This window comes from Nuphar pumila, chromosome 15 (assembly GCF_984573655.1).
Source record: "Nuphar pumila chromosome 15, dmNupPumi1.hap1.1, whole genome shotgun sequence".
NCBI classification, from domain to species: Eukaryota; Viridiplantae; Streptophyta; class Magnoliopsida; order Nymphaeales; family Nymphaeaceae; genus Nuphar; species Nuphar pumila.
The window spans coordinates 6,973,450-6,992,039 of NC_143263.1; the positions used below are offsets into that span (position 1 = coordinate 6,973,450).

Below are 18,590 nucleotides of genomic sequence, written 5' to 3' on the forward strand. Positions count from 1 at the left end.
CCATAAAACACAGGTGCGGCCCTGGCCGTCCCTAAGGTCAAAGTACTCTTGGTGGGTAGAGGAGACCTCAAGGGTTTTACCAACCATAGGTCAGCCAATGTGGATGTTTTTTTTTTTTCTTTTGGACTAGCAACAAAAAAAGATATCAGTTTTTTTTAGAAAAAATATTTCCTTATAACTGCTCGTAGGGGTGTCAACTGGTTGGATCTTTGCCACAATTGGGTGGGGTCAGGACCCAAATCGGACTAGAAGGTGCTAGTACCGAGTCTGAACACGGGTCCAAAGAGATCTTTCATAGAAAAAAAATCATGATGAGTGCTGTAAAGATTATGTAAACCGGGCCCAGTTTATACCTGGCAAAATAGTATTTTATTATGATTTTTACATTGAAAAATTACAGATCTTAATCAAACTCAGTTTGGACTTAGGTTTGGTATCAAATTGTGTAAACCCTACCCGGATCCTATGATACTCGGATCACAGATCCGGCCCAAATAATTAATCATACCCTTTATTACCAACTCATAACCCAATGTGGGTCAGGACTAGGTCTTACGTGACTCTTTGAGACCCGGTCTAAATTGGACTAGCTTATATAGCTGATGCAATATGATTTTTACATGTACTCGGATCCAGATACCTGCCAGTTTGGTTGTAGTACATTGCATTGAATCCGGATTTGATTATTAACCAGACATGGCTTAATTGTTCCACCGAATCTCACTATAAACACACCCGGATTTGGTCGGATACCCCACCTGACTCCCTGACTCCGAAACGGTTGATATCCCTAGTTTTACCTGGGCTATAACGAAAGCAGGTTCAGTGATAGATTTCAAATTATTTTAATTCAACGTTAACTTTCAAATCATCAGAGTGGCGCAGCGGAAGCGTGGTGGGCCCATAACCCACAGGTCCCAGGATCGAAACCTGGCTCTGATATTTATTCTTACAGAGGACTTCTGCTCTAATCACTCTTTTTTTGCTTTTTGTTGTTTTATTATTTTCATGGCATTCAATAAACGGATATGAAATTGGCTTCTAGTTTCTTTCAAAAAAAAACTAGGCCTTAACAATCGTTCACATCAGTGCCTGGCCCTCACTTTGTTTTCCCAATTCCTATCCCATTGGCAAAGAGATGACCACGCCTGGGCCTAGCCGCCATCAGTTTGACTTGACTCAAGTCTGGTCAACACTGACGAGGGTGAGTAGTTCGCGAGTCAAGTTCATAGTTACAAATATCAGTGTTTTCTTTTTTAAATAATTCAAATAAAAAAGAATCATGATATATTGCTCAGCTGATAAAAACGTAAATAATACGGCGAGAAATTATTTTTTTAGTTTTCAATTTTATTTTAACCATTTTTTTTTCTGTAAAAATTGGTTTTTTTTTCTTAATTTATCTTTTACGAGAAAATTTTTAAAAAATAATTTATCATAAAAACCTGACCGAGGCTGTATACCAAAAGAAGAAAACGTTTAGTAACTATGGTCAAGTCATAGAAACAGAAATTTCATCGTTATGAAGAATAATGTTTTCAACATCCTGCTAAACAATGGTTGTGCGGGGTTTCTTTGTTCATCATCATTTCCTTTAGCAGAGAATCCTGCAGATCGGGAGAAATAGGACGAGAGAGAGAGAGGGAGTCAAAATGTGTTGAAAGTAAAGATGTGTTTGGTTTCAAGGAATTCCTCTGAATTGGAATCCAGATTCACTTGGTTCATTTTTGTGGCTGGAAGGTGGCCAAAGGGTCTAGTAGAATTGGATTGCAATTCCAGTATATTCCCAAGTGCAAACACAATCTAAAGACACCTCAATGCACCAGTAGTGAAGTATGTCTATTTTCTACATATGCAGATTTACAGTGACATCATTCAACAACACTTGAATCCAGAAAGGCAAAGCATAATCATTAGCTAGCCACAGAACAGAAAATTGATCAAATGGATGAAAAGCTTATATTTCCATATCATGTGCTTCAAACTAACAGGCTAAACCTTAGATAGGAAAACTCAGGGGCAGCAGACAGAATGTGTGGGAGCCCATGAGCCAATCCTCTTCTTAATTTTTCAGAGCATTAAACTGCTCAAAACCAGTAGCTTGAAGGCACAATTGACAACTCCAACCGTCCTGTCCATTCTTCTCCAGGCTTGAGCGATATCGGCTTCTCGATAGCAGCACCATCCACACAGTATTTGCTTGTACTCATTGTCACCCAAGTCCATAGATTTTGCCTTCTTCTCCCATGGATTCCAGACAACTAAAATTGCATAGAAAAGAGCAGAACAAAGAAAATCAATCTCTGCGGTAACTTATGAAAGAAGGTAGTGAAGCACAAAGTTTGGGCACTTTAACTGAATCATTAAACAAATGAGTATAACAACTAAAGGATTAGAGGATAACTGATATAGGAAGAAGAATTGTTGTCCAAAAGTCATCTTGAGTCAGGCACAAAACTCAACAGCATAAGGAGCCTCTTTGCCTCAAGGTAAATGTAAAGAAGTGCATACATTCTATGTCACAGGGACTCGGCAAAACAGGTGCCGCACCCGTGTCGACGCGACGCGGGATCGCGTGCGGGTGCGGCACCGGGTGCGGTCAACACGACCCTGGGTGCGGTCAACGCACCCAGGGTCATTTTTGTCCAAATTTTTGGGCGAAAAAAATCCCCCCCGCCCGTTGAAAAGGAGGAGGATTAGGGCAAAAAAAATTTTTTGCCCTAATCTCTCCTCTCTCTCCCCCTGAGCTCGAGCTCTCCCATCGCCGCCCCAGCTCCGCCGCCCCCAGCGTCGCCGCCCCCAGCGCCGCCGCCCCCAGCTCTGCCGCCCCCAGCTCCGCCTCCCAGACTCCTCCTCTCGGCTCGCAGGTATGTCTCTCACTGTCTTCTTGGGTCGGCTGGGGAGGGGCCGAGCACCCCCCCCCCCCCCCCTCTCTCGGTCTCTTGTTGGGTCGGCAGGGGAGGGGCTGAGCCTCCCCTGCTCCCTCATTTTTCGGCACAGGAGGGGCCGAGCCCCTCCCCCATCTACCTCTTTTTTTTGGGTCGACAGGGGAGGGGCCGAGCCCCTCCCCCATCATTTTTTTTTTGGGTCGACAGGGGAGGGGCCGAGCCCCTCTCCCATCTGTTTTTTTTTTTTTTGGGTCGACAGGGGAGGGGTCGAGCCCCTCCCCCATCTTTTTTTTTTTGGGGGTCGATAGGGGAGGGGCCGAGCTCCTCTGTCACCTTCAATGCCTACCCTTTGGTCTCGATGATTGCTTGGCCACGGAATTGGCTTCCAATGCATGCTACCAGTGTACTTATTAGTGAACCGAGGAATGGAGATAGCCTCTCCTTTAAGAGCCTTTCTTGCAGCAGAGAATCAACTAGAGAGTCCTGAACATTGGGGAGTATGATGTTCTGCTCCACTGTGAGCCTGAGATTCCCTGTTCCATAGGTGTCTGAGCGAGCTAGCTCAAGCATGTCGTCGGCCTGGAGGCGGCCCACTAGCACATGGAGACCAACAAAGTTAAGCCCTTTCTGCTTCTGGGGGTGAACACCCAGATACTCTCTTCTAACCCAATTCTTGTGTACCATATCTTCCTCTGCTACCCTCTGTAGCTCCCCTGCTGGCATTCTCTTTGCTACCTTTGCTCTGAATCCTACCACTCCCTAATTGAGCACATACCAAATTACTAGTTAACAACACCATAGAAATTGAAAAGAATAATACCAAAATGCATCACTACACTGAAAATTACTGGAATTAATTCTAAACTGTATATTATTTGGAAGTTTCCCTGAATTGCTATCGCATCCTGTGCCACAATTATCTTGATGAGCACAAAAATTCCAATAACAAACTCAGTTGAAAATCTCTTTCATGAAGAAAAACACTGAACATCCAAACATAATACTGAGGCACTGAAAATTTCTCATAGTTTCATAAAGGCAACATTATCAACATCAAGAAGTGATATTTAGAGAAGCATTATATCAGTTATCTAATAAAAGAAAAAAAAAATAATGCATTGCTTGCTTGATTATGATGCCTCACGTAACATTGATTGCATTGATTGATAATTTGATATTTAGGTTGATATATTGCATGCATGATGAATCATATTATGAGTTTATGACAATGTTTACTGTTAAATGTTAAACTGTTAAAACTTCAAAATTATATATATATATATATATATAATTTTTTTTTACATTTTTGCCCCTGCCGCACCCCCGCACCCGGGTTTTTTGGAAGTGCCGAATCCCCGCACCCGCACCCGCACCCGCACCCGCTCCCGCACCCGCACCCATGTGACATAGGCATACATATACCTGTTTATCTACTTGGCAGTGTTTACACAAACCCAGGATGGTATATGTGAGCGTAACCTCAATTTTTGAAATATAAGCCAAAAGTGATTGATAGAGGGTGAAATAATCAGGGTTGATAATTCATATTATCATTCGTATAACATACACGAAAAAGTGATAGTTTATTATATTTCTATATATGTTTTCATGTAGTTTTACTGAAAAACAAGGGATTGGAACCCCGTATCTGAGTTGATATGTCACAAATTACAGTACTTACCATTTGATGTTTATTTCTGTCTTCCCTCCAAACCTTTTTCCAATCAGCACTCTTAAGGTGAAGTTTCAAACTCCCAAGGCAAGCAGTTTATCAATTATCATAGGCAACACTAGTTGCAATTTTCCAGGCTGTTCTTTTATAGAAACAAGAGGAGCTAGAAACAAGGCAGAAGGGGTTATAAATCATCCAACACTTTACTTAGCTGACAAAACTAGTTTTCTTCAATGGGTACGAATGTGAACACAGAATTTGGTATTTTTTTTAAAATAAATGTTCAAACCAAGACGGGTCAGGTAACAGATGAATTGACCAAACAGCAGCTTGGGTCAAATTAACACCATTTTTTGTAACTAGGGCAGTGCAAGATACACTCAAGCAAGTATTCTGCACACATAAGTTGCTATTCAGTCAATGCAGGCTCTTCAGCACGCTGGTCACCAACTCTTTGGCACAAATAATCAAAATTTTCTAATCATTTCATATGGAGCATATGAGATTACTTAAAAGTTCTCTTTGAATAGTAAGTTTCTAGAAAAAAATCACATCTGAATGTCAGCATTTGCTTTGACAAAATTTTGAGGTTGGTTATGCAGGTGTTTTAACTACGCCTGTGTATAACTGTTTAGTTATACACTGCCGGTCCCAAGCCCGGATAAAGGAGGAGGGTTGCGGTAGGCCAGTGACAGCCAACATAAAAACTTAGCCATACCCTATGAATATGAACCAATATGAGAATTTCGTTGGGGCGTTCTCTACTGAGCGACACACTGTACTCTATAGGCCCGGAGGCAGTGATAAATAGGCAAGGGTTGCTAGGTCGTCACCCAGAAGCGACGCGTCACACCAGCGCCCGGGTGTGGTGTCAAATAGGAAAGGGTTCCCTTACTTTGTTGGACGGGTGGGGGTAAATAAGTTAGTCCAAGACCATAAAATTAGGTTAGCCACTTGGAACATAGGGTCTTTAAATAGTAAGTTGGTAGAGTTAGTAGATGTTATGTGTAGGAGAAAGATTGATATTTTATGTCTACAAGAGACCAAATGGGTAGGTGAGAAAGCAAAAGTGATAGAACCTTGGATATATAAGATTTGGTATACAGGAATAAATAAGAATAGGAATGGAGTAGGGATTGTTATGAGTCGTGAGTTTATAGATAATGTACTTGAGGTTCGTAGCAAGGGTGATAAGATTTTACTTATTAAATTAGTATTAGGTACGGATATTATTAATATTATTAGTGTTTATGCACCTCAAGTAGGTTTAGATGATTCCATTAAGCGTCAATTTTGGAAAGATTTAGATGGAGTAGTACAAGGGATATCTTATGGAGAAAAGCTTTTCATAAGCGGTGACCTTAATGGACATGTAGACATTAGTAGGGATGGATTTGAGAGTATCCATGGAGGCTATGGTATAGGAGAAAGAAACGAAAGTGGAGAAAGGATTTTAGATTTTGGTTTGTCCTATGATATGATCTTAGCAAACACTTGGTTTAGGAAGAGGGAGTCTCACCTAGTAACATTTAAAAGTGGGGTTAATACGAGTCAGATAGATTTTTTCCTACTTAGAAAGAAAGATAGGGGTTGTTGCATCGATTGTAAGGTTATACCGGGAGAAAGTGTAGCTACACAACATAGAGTCTTAATTTTAGATCTTAGAATTAGACAATGCCACAAAAGGGATAGACATAGGATAGATCCTATAATTAAGTGGTGGTCACTGAAAGGAGCTAAACAAGGAATGTTTGCAGAGTAGGTAGTTAAAGAAGTTGATTGGTGTCTCGAGGATGATTCAGAATCAATATGGAATAAGATAGCAGGTGGCATGAGAAAGGTGGCTAAGGAGGTATTGGGTGAGTCTACACCGCTAGGTAAGGATACATCATGGTGGAACGAGGATGTCAAATTAGCTATTAAGGTTAAAAAAGAGTGTTATAAAAATCTAAGAGTCGTGATAATGAGAATTTGGAGAAATATATGATAGCAAAGAAGGAAGCTAAAAAATTAGTTCGAAACGCGAGAGATAAGGTATATAAGGAGGTTTATGACAAGTTGGATACCAAAGAGAGCGAGAAGGATATTTATAGGCTTACAAAGATGAGAGATAGGAAATCGAGGGATCTGGGTATGGTTAGATGTATCAAAGATGAAACACAAAGGGTTTTAATCAAAGATGAGGAGATTAAGGAGAGATGGAAAGATTATTTTGATAAGCTATTTAATGAAAGTCATGCTCAGGATCTTGGAGACTTCTTCATTCCTTTTCGTGAGATGAATCGTGACTCCATGCGCAAGATTCAAAAGAAAGAAATTGCAAAGGCTTTGAAGAAAATGAAATCAAGAAAGGCAGTTGGCCCAGATGGTATACCTATCGAGGCTTGGAAATGCTTGGGAGAGAAAGGTTTAGAATGGTTGACAAATCTTTTTAACAAGATTTGGCGGACAAATAAGATGCCTAATGAGTGGAGGAAGAGTACTTATGTGCCTCTATATAAGAATAAGGGTGATATACAAGATTGCACAAACTATCGTGGTATAAAACTCACGAGTCATACTATGAAACTTTGGGAGAGGGTGATTGAGTCTAGGTTGAGGAAGGTTGTCATGATATCGGAGAATCAATTTGGTTTTATGCCTGGAAGGTCAACTATGGAAGCTATACATCTTCTTAGACAACTTATTGAGAGATATAGAGAGAGGAACAAAGATTTGCATATGGTTTTTATTGATTTGGAGAAGGCATACGATAGAATACCTAGGGACGTTCTCTGGTGGACAATGATGAAGAAAGGTGTTTCTCTCAAGTACATTAGTATAATTAAAGATATGTATGAAGGAGTAGTAACCAATGTCCGCACTTGTGGAGGGGTGACAATCAATTTTCCTATAACGGTTAGGTTACATCAAGGATCTGCTTTAAGCCCTTTCCTATTTGCTATAGTGATGGATGAGCTTACGAGATCAATTCAAGAAAATGTGCAGTGGTGTATGTTGTTTGCTGATGATATTGTTTTGATTGGTGAGTCTAGAGCTGGGGTTAATGCTAAGTTAGAATTATGAAGACAGACATTGGAAGCAAGAGGTTTTAAGTTGAGTAAGAGTAAGACAGAATATATGGAATGTCAGTTTAGTAAGCAACGAAGTAGTGATGGGAGTGTAGTGAAGCTTGGTGAGCAAGAAATACCGGTGGATGATTGTTTCAAATATTTGGGATCTATCATTCAAAAGTATGGAGAAATTGATGGAGATGTAAATCATAGGATAAAGGTTGGGTGGATGAAATGGAAAAGTGCAACTGGAGTGTTGTGCGATCGTAGAATGCCATTGTGGTTGAAGGGAAAGTTTTATAGGACGACTATTAGGCCCGCTTTGCTATATGGTGCGGAATGTTGGTCTGCCAAGAGACATCATATTCAAAAAATGAGTGTAGCTGAGATGCGCATGCTTAGATGGATGTGTGGAAATACAATAAAAGATAAGATTCGGAACGAGGAGATACGTAAGAAGGTAGGCGTTGCACCCATTGAAAATAAGATGAGAGAGAATCGTTTACGGTGGTTTGGACATATTCGGCGAAGGCCTAATGATGCTCCAGTTAGAAGGATGGAGAAATGGGAAAATATATTAGTTAAAAGAGGTCGGGGTAGGCCTAGGAAGACTTGGATGGAGATGATAGGAAAGGATATGAATGCTTTGAACCTTACCGAGGACATGGCATTGGATAGAAATGATTGGAGGAGAAGGATTCATGTGGAAGACCCAGAATGATTTTCTTTTTTTGGTTCATATCGCCGACCCCAATTGTTTTGGGATGAAGGCGTAGTTGTTGTTGTTGTTGGTTATGCAGGTGTTTGACAATAGAGATTTATTCTACATGTAAGCGACACAAGAAGGCAGTATTCACCATGTGTGAAAATATGCACAGTTCTTAGTAAAACAAAAGCGCCACCAAGAGATGAGAAAATAAATACATAACTATAATCACGGTTCCAGTAATTTGAAAAACCAAGCAGTGTGACAGAAAGAACACCAATCATCCTACAGTGGACACATTGAGTAAGTATGAAAAATTATCACTTTTTCTATTGGGAAGTTGCATCTACATTCTTGGTTAGAAATGGCCATCAATCATGAAACATATATTCTCAAGGATGATTTACCTGCATCTGGCAGTCCTTCCTTTCTTATAACAAATGTTCTCTTCTTTTCATGGTCAAGGACAGCGATCACATTCGGTGTGCTGAGGTCAACTCTGTTCATCTAAGTATAACAAATAGCATGTATCATTGAAGGTGCCATGGGGTATAAAATGTTTATGAATGAAATATCAAAGGATCTGTCCTCAAAAGAAACAGATGCTTTTAGTTGAGGTATACCGTATAAACAGATAAATGCAAAGAGTTGGACATCTTCTCTAAAGGACTGAAGGATCTATTGCTAGAAACATAGCTTCTCCTAGAAGCTGGAAGTTGGAACTAAGCTTATACCCCAGAACCAAAACAGAAATTTGATGAACTATTGCCATTGACAATCCATTGAAATTCAGAGAACTGTTTAAATTGATAAATTCAGTTTTCAAATTTTGGTTGGGAAAGGTTGTGGTGACTCATGATATGATGAGGGAACCGTACAAAATTGATAGATCTGGACACTGTTTTCCACTCAGACTATTTACATGTTTGTAAAGACTTTAGTTTAAGGTTTCGGACTGTGTAAGGAGGGTGTTCTTATGTTGAGGTAGGAAGCATGAAATTCATGTGGATTTGCCTTGTGTATGCCAGGTTAGGATAATTTTGTTATGTAATCAAATATTATGCACAAAGAAATATCACATGCTGACAGTGTACACACAGGTCCATGGGGTTTTCTGTTTTGAGCAATGTCAGAATCGGTCAATTCAGAATGAATCAGTCCTTAGCCTATTCAAAGGTGGTCAATTCACCTGTCATTTCAAGTGAAGTTTTTTAATATTTTTTAAGAGGGTTAATTCTTTTTTATATTTTTAAGTACTTTTTTAGCTTTTAATGACATGTCATCCAATGGCGAAAAAGTACAGATTCACAAATGATTCGATTCAATTCAGAGTTTTTTTGAGAAATCGATTCACCTACTAAACAGATTTTAACAAGATTGGTTTTGAGGTCATTTTATAATTAATAAGTCATGAGTGCAAGATTAGCTGTTGTAATAAATTAAGGCACTCGTTGAATTTAGAGTCTAGACCCAGAAGGAAAAGGCAAGAAATAAAAGAGCATGATATTTCAGAGAATCTGAAGTTAAAAAATTTCTGATTAGCCCTTAAGTAACTGTAGATACAAGTGTTTACGAAGTTTTTGAACTTTTTTTTCTTTTGAGCACACTAAAAGAGTCATTTTATCAATAGAGAAGGCACATTTCACAACTCAAACTGCTTAATATTTTAGGAAGAACAAATTTTTTTTCATAAGGAACCAATGCGGTGCCTATGACTTTCTAATGTCTGTTCTTAGTGTGCAATTCACATTTCTGCTACCAGAATGTTCAAGAAAGTACCTCAGCCTCAAAAGTTATTGCATCTCCTTGATCAGTAAAACGTTCTCTCTGAAACAGATTATCCAAATAGTCAAGAGTCTCCAACCCTTCGATCCTAACCTCATTGAGACACAAATGACATCATAAGACACCAAGTCCTACACTCTATTAGAAGGAATACCTGAATAGTGCTAAAATACAAAACTTTATATGAACTAGAAGAAAGTAGATAGTAAAATGACCTCTATACCTCAAAAGAATAAAATAACACAAAGCAATAATCATTTAAATCGTTGACTTGTCTTGGTGCTACAGTTGTAACCATACAAGAAGCCTTCCAATTTATCATATCAGTTCTTGTACAATTCCAATGTTTATAATTATCAGAAAGAAGCAAAAGAAAAAGGAAAAATGCCTCTACTTCAGGAATCACATGCATTGCTTGTTATTTGGTTATACAACATCAGCTACATAATATATGATATCGGTTTTAGCACATGTCGAGAAAGAACTAATCTGTGTCACATGGATACGGTTGCCGATACAGGGACAAGGCCATTTTTGTCAGGTTTTCAATTGACCAATATACAAGGGGACGCGATATGGGGGCCAAAATGGAGTATCGGTGACATAGGAACTAATTGGTGAAAGTCAATGATACATCCCTTGGGTCCCATAAAAGTTAAAGCGCACACAGCATGATAAGAAACCAAAGAGGCCACACTGTTGCATTGTATATTATAGTCTATAGACAGTTCAAAACAGATCTTCTAAATGAACTGCTAATTTTATATAATGTTGCTGAAACTAATTTAACTCCCTAGATGCATCATAGCATTTACAAAAAGAAAATTGACCATGCTCATTGCTTCTCTTTGGGCTGTATTTTATGGTGTGAAGCATCATAATCTTGGAAATCACATTGAGCTGGCAATGACACATCTCAATGCATCTTCAAATTTGAATTGTAGACCACTCAAAACAGAGTTACTAACCATATCTTCCTTCCATAAGAAAATCGTGTAAATAATTATGCTTGAACAAAAAATTGACATATGGCTTTAGTTTTTCCACAATTACTGGAAAGAAAAGACTGGCAAGTAAAATTGCTAGCTAGAAATTAAAGCATCTTTAACTCCCATTACCTTATGTCCGAAACAGAGAAGTATGCATGATAAGCAAATCAGAAACTTAATGGCATGTTATCAACATTCCTGATGTGTGCTATCATCATGAGATCTCCACCAATTGCTAGAGCCACTTTGATGCGGAACTCAAAACTGAAGCAGTAAGGATAAACAATATATAAACAAATTTGCCAAACTTGAAATCGACAACTATGAGGAATAAATCAACATATCTTTCACAAGTAATGAAGGTCCCAAGTATATTTCCTTCAAAGTTTATCAACTATATAAAATCAAAAGAGATTAAGCCTTATAAGTGTGGTATGAAGAACATTTTGTCTGTCTTCCTATGGGTCCAGATTATATGAATTATTTTGCAAACTACCATCTATGTCAAAAACTCTTATTGGTAACAATTGCAAATAAATAAGTAAATAAAATAAAAACTGCGGAAGTGTTTCCTGGCTACAACTACGGTATGAAGAAAAAAACAGCATGCACATGGAAAACTTATACAAACCCATTTGTAATAACCAAATATGCTGTAGGATCTTCAAATACTAAATTGAATGAAATAAGAAGTGATTTCAATGAAACAGATGTCTAACCAAGGTCACAAGACTAGAAAAATCCTAGAAAAGCTCCTATTAGTGCAATAAACTCAGGAAGGCTTTGGTACGTTTAGATTGGTAATGTGTGTTTTCATAATTTCCCACTTCAGACTCTTCAATATTTCTTTACAAAATCCTCCATGTCAACATTTCAGACTACGTATCCTCCACCTTTTCAAATGTGTGTTAAGGTTTGGCGCAAAAGCACACAACCCAAAACATTACCTTTTCATTTTCAAATTTTTAGTTTTCATGACCTGAATTACTGCATTTGATTAGTAATCTTTAGCAAGTAATATAAATATGCCACAAATCTTATGACACTAAAATACAATATAGAGAAGTAGACAGTTAAATAAACCTTTTGGTTGCAATACTACAGTTCTATGCAATAATGGTAGTAACTCCTAAATAAGACTCAGAGATACCTAAAAATCACAACAAAAAATCAGACACTATGAGAAACAGGGACAAGTCTAGGATGATATGAGGAAGCTGAGATGTGAGATGGTCTGGTTAATCAAGATAAAAAGATGAATACATGCTAGAAGATGACCGGTAGCTAAAATGACCTAGTACATTGCATGCCAAAATCCAAATTTTAAACAGAAATCTTAGAAGGAAATTCTGATATGGAACATACGATGTTAAAGCCATAACTTTCTGTTATCACCAAACCATGGATGGAAAGATGTCATTCTAAAATCTAACCTCATCTTGTTTGTCAGATGTTCCATCAAAATGTTTGATGCATCATGATCCAAAAAATTTGTATAGTCGCTAAAAGAATACTACTAACAGCATCTCTTTGGAGATTATAACCAAAAGGTTTGACAAAAGAGGTTAGAAAGAAGAGTAAATGTCCTACCAGTGAGTCCAGCGTTTCAGATCCTCTTCAGATGGTTTCAGTAAAAAATCAATGGTAGCTTTACCGTTGCAATCACTGGGGTGAATGAGTGGAGGAGCATCATCAACTGCCCATATCTTGTTTCTAGCAAATCCATGCTGCTTTAAAGATCCACAATTACCAAACTACAAGAGCAAAAGCATGTGAAAAACGGGCAGCTTAGGATTATACATCAGACAGTACATATACCTGAGGTGGATGAAGAATACCTGTGGCAAACAAATAGGAATCCCTCCCCTTATTGCCTGAATCACATAAAGGGCATTATTTGTCAGCAAAAGAAGAATGCATACATGTTGGCTAATTGGTTGCCACTGCATAGTTCATGCCACAAATTCAGTGATGAAACACCAAAATATGGGAAGCTAACACAAGGCTCAGACATGAGACAGTTAAAATTGACTATATCACAGAGGAATTTGTTAAAATTGGTCTTGAGGCCATTTTACGTGCTCTATGAGATAAAAAAATTGCCAACTGCTGTCAAGGCGTCATTTGAAGGTGACGCTCAAGGACGAACAAGGCCGTTTTGGTAATTTTACCTATAATTAATCAATTTAAAAAATAAACATTTGACATAATTGAATATATGAAATGCCCAAATTCACACTCTTGGGTTGACGTAGAAAAGATCACTCACCCACTCTAAAATCATCACTTGAGGGTGTTAGTATTCGGTACCGTCGATTATTGAAGGTATAGAATTATTGAGTTGAAAATCATAGGTACAAATTATATCGGCTCATGTGCTCAGCATGATTTGTTGGTTAAGGATACGACTTTGGATTTGTGCTTTTTTTAATATAAAAATATTATTTTTTTATTCATGAATATTTGGGGACATCGTAGACCATTGATTTTTTAAGCCCATGAAAAATCACATTCACATGATTCAAAACCTATTTCTCACTAAACAAACCATGCAGATTACATTTGTATGGTCCCATCTAAGGAAAAAAAATGAAATGGAGGCGGTTCCTAATCGGTAATTCTATACCTTTTGATACAAAATATTAACCCCTCTCTAGTACTTCCTGATTTTTTAAGCTTATGTTAAAATCAAATGTTGATTAATTTTCCAATTAAAATGATTGAAGAACCATTCGTTTTTAAGTGATAAAAGGGAAGGAACTCTTGTAGAAGTTGAAACTAGAAGAGGTTTTGCTTTCAAAAGCTTCTCAGGTTCGTACCTTAGGGCCCAAAGGTGTTTTTCGAGGTGTTTGCCTTCATGAATCTCATCGGATTGTGTATATACGAAGGTGTGAATACATTGGGGTTGTTGGTTGTAGGGTGTTTGAATGTTCTTTAGATTGAAGAGATAAAGGTTGTTGATCCTTAAACTTGTATTCTCTTTATGATATCTTTATTGATATTAGAATCTTGTTTGTTGTTTTTGCTCATAGATTTAGCCTTTTGTAGGTGCACCACGCAAATCTTGGTGTTGTGGTTTGTACCCTCTTATTTTCTTTATCTTGTTATTGTTTTTTGTGTGCATGTGTTTTCATATGCTTTCATAGATTATTTAAATTGTTTCAGCATTGTTAAAATAGATTTGAGCAATTGGATTAGTGGCAGTTTAGGCACAACAAATACCAAAACATCTAAATTTTCTTTCACACAAAGTGTTTGTTGATTTGACTGTGAGAGGGAAATTTTCAGATATGAAAAGCCACACGATTGATACTGAAAAGTTTAATTGTCTTGATGATTTTAACATATGAAAATGCAAATGGAGGCTTTGCTAATCCAATATGGGTATGAAAAGGCATTGCTTAGAAAAGAAAAGAAAGATGGCACAACTACGAATGCACCAAAAGAGTTAGATAAAAAGCTCATACCAGAATTTTATTGGGTTTGTTTAAAGGTGTGCTTTTAAATATTGTCAAAGAAATCACAACAAAGGATCTACCAAAAAAACCTCAATCATTATATCAAACTAATTCTCTCACTAGCCGAAATTAAAAAAAAAGTTGTACACTTTAAGAAAGAAGTCATGTACAAAGATGACCGAAAAATCAAATGAGTTCAACACCATCATCTATCAACTTAAAAGCATTGGAGTGAAAATGGATGATAAAGACAAAGCAATGACACTACTCTATTCATTGTTGGAATCATATGATACTTTGGTTACTATTTTATGTTGTAGTAATGTGGTTTCTTTTAATCTGAACTTTGTGAGTAGTGCTCTTCTTTCAAATGAACTTTACAGGAATATCATGGTGGGTTTTTCGATCGATTCTAAGAAAAAAACTCTTGTAATAAGAAGTTCATCAAGTGAGCGAGATAATTCAAAAGGTGATGTATGAAGTAAATCCAAGTTTCAATCAAAGTCAAGAGGTTGATATGATAATAATCCATGTTGGGATTATGGTAAAAAGGGTTATACGAAGAATCATTGCTGATTTTAAAAAAGTTCATAAAAAGATTCAAGTTTAAGAAAAGACTCTATCAAAAAAAAGCAAGACACCGAAGCAAGGAATAAAACTAACCAAGTAGAAAAATCTAATTGTCCATGGCTAGAAGCAATCATTCATTCTACCTAGAATGGATTTTGGATAGAGGTGTTGCATATCACATGTATCCCTATTAGTAGTGGTTTAACACATATGAACAATATAAAAGCCATTCTGTTTTGATGGGAAACAACTCAACAAGTAAGACGGTGGGAGGTGACAATTCTATCATCGCTCCAGTTAATTTATTCATTACCTGAATAATTATAATATAAAGGTCAGACTCATCAAGTATCAATAGTAACGGGATAACATTGTATGTATATACAAAGGTAAGCATACATGAAACATACATCTTTCAGAACATAAGCAATGCAACATCATATCATAATGCATTCCAATGAGCAAGTATAACAATACATTCAGCTAAGCAATTATAGCAAGTTCAAGCAACATATTATAAAATTTAAATATATTCAAGAATAAGCATTTGAATTGCTAAGATATAAATCAAACAAACCTCAACCTTAGAGAATTGTAAGGTACATAAATTAAATCAGATATTCTTGAAATTACACATGATACATGAACCAATGTATAATGCATGAGGTAACTTTTATCTTCCATATTATCACTTGCTTTTAAATGCATGAACATGCTATTTGCAATCAATTTAACTTTTCTCGTGAATCCTCTGTGAGTACTGTCATAGGTAAACATCGAAGTATAGGATAATACCAAAGATATTTTCACACACACAATTTATATTTTATTCAACTGTTTGCACATATTTCTTAGAACAACATCGAGCATTCTTACTCTAGTCGACCATCGTGTGACGTCATTGGGCATCCTCACCCAAGACAATTCTCGGTATCATCAGACATCCTCACCCTAACCAAGTCTTGGTATACCAATACACTGCCAATTGAAGCAATCAGACTTTCCTTGGTTCTCAATGATGAAAAAGTCATTTACTACCGTGGCCGAGGATACAAACCACAATATTAGGCTCTTTGGAAGAACAACACTATGGAGTTATCTACTATACTATCTCCCACGACCACCATCCAAGGATCCCAACATTATCAAAGGGCAACCAAAGGAAAAAATTATTAGTGCATTGTTCAAGTATATTTTTATATCTTTAATTTTCATATGTTATTTCCATAGAACGATCTTGAATCCTCAACATCCATAGCATGCACTCATGTCATATGAGCTCTTATCAACACAAATATGCATATAATTTCATACAACATCCGATTGGATAATCTTCTAGCTCAGACATATTAGGATACCCATCATGTGCAAGTATGTATCATTTATAAATAAAAATTTTCATAAAATACGGCACCAACACACAACCTCAATGGGCCCACATGTTGCTCAACATGTTACACAATCACATTCATGCACTTATAGCACCTTATGGATTCTTTTAAACTACTTACTCACTCATGAGCATTAACACAATCATGCATGTTTTTCATGTCTTATAACACATTATATCATATTGCATATTAAAACATCATATTCCATATCATAACATCATGTTGTATATAATCCTATTATGTTGCATATTAACACATCATGCAGCCCACTATAGCATTATGACAAAAATTTACAGCATAATATTATAAATATGTTCACAACTAATGGCACAACCATATAACCTCATTAGACCCACATACAATACATCAACTGGTCATGTATCCATCTGATTCATCTCTAAAACTAAGCCATGTACATTTTATTCACTTTTGAAACCATGACATGCATTCAACCACAAGTTTCCAATTCAGAACTATTAGGATATAATTTCTTAGTCAATACAATTTTTTCCACAATTGATATAAAATGATTTTGGCTGAGGTTTTTAATGTAGGTTCATATGCACGTTAATTGTTTGTAGAAAAAAATTTAGACCTAAACTCATTTTAGATCAAGAAATAAAAATTTTGGGAACACTAACTATTTTCTGTTTCTAGAACAATCTTGATCGGTTCAGTCTTTCCAATGAAAATTCAGTCATGTATCACACAAAATAAAATAATTTTTGAGATTTTTATTATAGGTGGCTTGATATATTTGACACAAGTTCCCAAAAACTCATACTTAAATTTATTTCTTACAAATAATTAATTTTTTTATAAAAAATGCTATTTATGTTATTTAACATACTATTTTTTTAGAAATTACAAGTTCTTGACAAAAATTCTATAATTTTTAATTTTCAAACCATAAAGAATCACTATACAATATTTTTATTGTGTATTCTTTCATATACAAACTAACACACATAAAAATCTCAACCATAAATTCAAAATATTTTGAGAGGTATAATTTTTACAAAAATGTGCAACCTATACAAATTTTTTGTCAGGAAAAAAAAATTTATCAACTTGCAGAGGTCGTATATCAGAAGCTATGGTCATTTGATTTCAATTTTTTTTTTAGAATTGCTTTCATATGTTTGAAATATCCCCATAATTTTTCAAGATTTATGGGTTCACCGTTTTGAAGAACCAGATTTATTTTTAAGGTTGGTCAGAATAAATAAACAAAATAACATGTAGTTTTCAAGAAACATATAAAAAACTTTATATTTTTTATCTAAAACACCAAAAACATATCTTTGGAAGTTTTGTCCTACCTAGAGCAATTTTTGCTTTGACTTTAGGAACTTTATATTTTCAAGTGTTTTAATTATTTCATCAAATATTCTTATACATCACATATCTCGTTCTCTAAAAATTCGCATGATATTTTAAGAATGTTGCTTTTTCATAAAAATCTTAAACAAATGTTGGCATATATATAATACAAAAAACCAACAAAATTGTTTTTATTGTGATAATATCGTGATAAAAGTAATTTCAAAGTTATGATAATATCATGTTTTTTCTCTGCATTATATCAACAATTTTCTTTTTAATATGCCAATATTTGTTACTATGGATAGAAGAAGGGATGAACATCCTACCACCCTAGGCAAGCTTGCCCGTTGAGCTTGATCTAAATTAATTTGAGCACATTTACAATTCAACCGAGGAAAAACTTTTAGCTATTGGGCTTGGGCCTAAGTTTGAAATGATTCGACTAAGTTTTAAAACCTTCATGCAATTCAAAAAGGTCATCGCCAATGTTGCCTCATATTCTATGATAATGTGAAGAAAAAATAATAGATTGAATTAAAATAAAAAAATAGAAAGGAGAAAGGAAGAAACATTGCATGCATGTGGTTTAATTAAAAGGCTATATCGAAAGGAAAAAAGCCACTGAATCTTTCTTTTTCACTATTAAATCTTTCAAGTAATATATTTATATAGGTTTATGATCCAAATTTGAAAATTTTGTTTATAGCAAAACTAATTTCAAACAATCAAAATAAGATAACAATGGATGACAT

At 36.2% G+C, this 18,590-nt stretch overlaps 1 non-coding gene and 1 pseudogene across 2 annotated transcripts; one reads left to right on the forward strand and one right to left on the reverse strand.

Annotated features, from left to right (window-relative positions):
• Positions 1–870: 870 nt before the first annotated feature.
• On the forward strand, positions 871–942 carry TRNAM-CAU (transfer RNA methionine (anticodon CAU)). Its single transcript has one exon. It is a non-coding gene; the product is annotated as a tRNA-Met (tRNA).
• Positions 943–1,821: 879 nt separating this feature from the next.
• On the reverse strand, positions 1,822–11,260 carry LOC149814315 (putative glucose-6-phosphate 1-epimerase; annotated as a pseudogene). Its single transcript, XR_016428045.1, has 4 exons — positions 11,223–11,260; positions 10,099–10,192; positions 8,727–8,826; positions 1,822–2,261 (listed from the first exon to the last, which is right to left on the reverse strand). The product of XR_016428045.1 is annotated as a putative glucose-6-phosphate 1-epimerase (transcript).
• Between the last annotated feature and the right edge of the window lie 7,330 nt (positions 11,261–18,590).